We start from the raw sequence: 4,100 nt of genomic DNA, 5'->3' as shown, positions 1-4,100 counted from the left end.
GCAAATGGAAATCAAAAGAAAGCTGGAGTAGCAATTCTCATATCAGACAAAATAGACTTTAAAATAAAGACTATTACAAGAGACAAAGAAGGACACTACATAATGATCAAGGGATCAATCCAGGAAGAAGATATAACAATTGTAAATATTTATGCGCCCAACATAGGAGCACCTCAATACATAAGGCAAATGCTAACAGCCATAAAAGGGGAAATTGACAATAACACAATAATAGTAGGGGACTTTAACACCCCCACTTTCACCAATGGACAGATCATCCAAAATGCAAATAAATAAGGAAACACAAGCTTTAAATGATACATTAAACAAGATGGACTTAATTGATATTTATAGGACATTCCATCCAAAAACAACAGAATACACTTTCTTCTCAAGTGCTCATGGAACATTCTCCAGGATAGATCATATCTTGGGTCACAAATCAAGCCTTGGTAAATTTAAGAAAATTGAAATCATATCAAGTATCTTTTCCAACCACAATGCTATGAGACTAAATATCAATCACAGGAAAAAATATTACAGATACATGGAGGGTAAACAATTCACTACTAAATAAGAGATCACTGAAGAAATCAAGGAGGAAATCAAAAAAATACCTAGACACAAATGACAATGAAAACAGGATGATCCAAAACCTATGGGATGCAGCAAAATCAGTTCTAAGAGGAAAGTTTATAGCAATACAATCCTACCTCAAGAAACAAGAAACATCTCAAATAAACAACCTAACCTTACACCTAAAGGAACTAGAGAAAGAAGAACAAAAAACCCCCAAAGTTAGCAGAAGGAAAGAAATCATAAAGATCAGATCAGAAATAAATGAAAAAGAAATGAAGGAAACAATAGCAAAGATAAATAAAACTAAAAGCTGGCTGAGAAGATAAACAAAATTGATAAACCACTAGCCAGACTCATCAAGAAAAAAAGGGAGAAGACTCAAATCAATAAAATCAGAAATGAAAAAGGAGAAGTAACAACTGACACTGCAGAAATACAAACGATCATGAGAGATTACTACAAGCAACTCTATGCCAATGAAATGGACAACCTGGAAGAAATGGACAAATTCTTAGAAAAGCACAACCTTCTGAGACTGAACCAGGAAGAAATAGAAAATATAAACAGACCAATCATAAGCACTGAAATTGAGGCTGTGATCAAAAATCTTATAACAAACAAAAGCCCAGGACCAGATGGCTTCACAAGCGAATTCTATCAAACGTTTAGAGAAGAGCTAACACCTATCCTTCTCAAACTCTTCCAAAATATTGCAGAGGGAGGAACACTCCCAAACTCATTCTACGAGGCCACCATCACCCTGATACCAAAACCAGACAAGATGTCACAAAAAAAGAAAATTACAGACCAATATCACTGATGAACATAGATGCAAAAATCCTCAAGAAAATACTAGCAAACAGAATCCAGCAGCACATTAAAAGGACGATACACTATGATCAAGTGGGGTTTATCCCAGGAATGCAAGGATTCTTCAATATAACCAAATCAATCAATGTGATAAACCATATTAACAAACTGAAGGGGAAAAACCATATGATCATCTCAATGGATACAGAAAAAGCTTTTGACAAAATTCAACACCCATTTATGATAAAAACCCTCCAGAAAGTAGGCATAGAGGGAACTTACCTCAACATAATAAAGGCCATATATGACAAACCCACAGCCAACATTGTTCTCAATGGTGGAAAACTGAAACCATATCCACTAAGATCAGGAACAAGACAAGGTTGTCCACTCTCACCATTATTATTCAACATAGTTTTGGAAGTGTTAGCCGCAGCAATCAGAGAAGAAAAAGAAATAAAAGGAATCCAAATTGGAAAAGAAGAGGTAAAGCTGTCACTGTTTGCAGGTGACATGATATTATACAGAGAGAATCCTAAAGATGTTACCAGAAAACTACTGGAGCTAATCATTGAATTTGGTAGAGTAGCAGGATACAAAAGTAATGCACAGAAATCTCTTGCATTCCTATACACTAATGATGAAAAACCTGAAAGAGAAATTAAGGAAACACTCCTGTTTACCACTGCAACAAAAAGAATAAAATACCTAGCAATAAACCTACCAAAGGAGACAAAAGACCTGTATGCAGAAAACTATAAGACACTGACGAAAGAAATTAAAGATGATACCAGCAGATGGAGAGTTGTGCCATGTTCTTCGTTTGGAAGAATCAATATTGTGAAAATGACTATACTACCCAAAGCAATCTACAGAGTCAATGCAATCCCTATCAAATTACCAATGGCATTTTTTACAGAACTAGAACAAAAAATCTTAAAATTTGTATGGAGATACAAAAGACCCCGAATAGCCAAAGCGGTTTTGAGGGAAAAAAACGGAGCTGAAGGAATCAGACTCCCTGACTTCAGACTATACTACAAAGCTACAGTAATCAAGACCATATGGTACTGACACACAAACGGAAATATAGATCAATGGAACAGGATAGAAAGCCTAGAGATAAACCCACGCACATATGGTCACCTTATCTTTGATAAAGGAGGCAAGAACATATAGTGGAGAAAAGATAGCCTCTTCAATAAGTGGTGCTGGGAAAACTGGACAGCTACATGTAAAAGAATGAAATTAGAATACTCCCTAACACCATACACAAAAATAAACTCAAAATGGATTAAAGACCTAAATGTAAGGCCGGACACTATAAAACTCTTAGAGGAAAACATAGGCAGAACACTCTATGACATAAATCACAGCAAGATCCTTTTTGACCCACCTCCTAGAGAAATGGAAACAAAAATAAACAAATGGGACCTAATGAAACTTAAAAGCTTTTGTACAGCAAAGGAAAACATAAACAAGACGAAAAGACAACCCTCAGGATAGGAGAAAATATTTGCAAATGAAGCAACTGATGAAGGATTAATCTCCAAAATTTACAACTAGCTCATGCAGCTCAACATCAAAAAAAGAAAAACCCAATCCAAAAATGGGCAGAAGACCTAAGTAGACATTTCTCCAAAGAAGATATACAGATTGCCAACAAACACATGAAAGGATGCTCAACATCACAAATCATTAGAGAAATGCAAATCAAAACTACAATGAGGTATCACTTCACATCCGTCAGAATGGCCATCATCAAAAAATATACACACAACAAATGCTGGAGAGGGTGTGGAGAAAAGGGAACCCTCTTGCACTGTTGGTGGGAATGTAAATTGATACAGCCACTATGGAGAACAGTATGGAGGTTCCTTAAAAAACTAAAAATAGAACTACCATACGACCCAGCAATCCCACTACTGGGCATATACCCTGAGAAAACTATAATTCAAAAAGAGTCATGTACCACAATGTTCATTGCAGGTCTATTTACAATAGCCAGGACATGGAAGCCACCTAAGTGTCCATCGACAGAAGAATGGATAAAGATGTGGCACATATATACAATGGAATATTACTCAGCCATAGAAAGAAACAAAATTGAGTTATTTGTAGTGAGGTGGATGGACCTAGAGTGTGTCATACAGAGTGAAGTAAGTCAGAAAAAGAAAAGCAAATACCGTATGCTAACACATGTATATGGAATCTAAAGAAAAGAAAAAAAAAGGTTCTGAAGAACCTAGGGGCAGGACAGGAATAAAGACGCAGACGTAGAGAATGGACTTGAGGACACGGGGAGGGGGATGGGTAAGCTGGGACGAAGTGAGAGAGTGGCATGGACATATATACACTACCAAATGTAAAATAGATAGCTAGTGGGAAGCAGCTGCATAGCACAGGGAGAGCAGCTCAGTGCTTTGTGACCACCTAGAGGGGTGGGATAGGGAGGGTGGGAGGGAGACGTAAGAGGGAGGGGATATGGGGATATATGTATACATATAACTGATTCACTTTGTTATAAAGCAGAAACACAACATTGTAAAGCAATTATAATCCAATAAAGATGTTAAAAAAAAAAAGAATTACAAAACTTTTGAGTAAACAAGCTCCAGCTTAGCTCAGGTTCTTCCAAATATTTGCATATTTTTATAGATGCTAAATTTTCATATACAAATGTACTGAGCAAAAAAAAAAATAACACAAAG

The sequence above is a fragment of the Balaenoptera ricei genome, chromosome 8 (genome assembly GCF_028023285.1).
Source record: "Balaenoptera ricei isolate mBalRic1 chromosome 8, mBalRic1.hap2, whole genome shotgun sequence".
In the NCBI taxonomy this organism is placed as follows: Eukaryota; Metazoa; Chordata; class Mammalia; order Artiodactyla; family Balaenopteridae; genus Balaenoptera; species Balaenoptera ricei.
Note: the sequence above shows the minus strand (reverse complement) of the source record.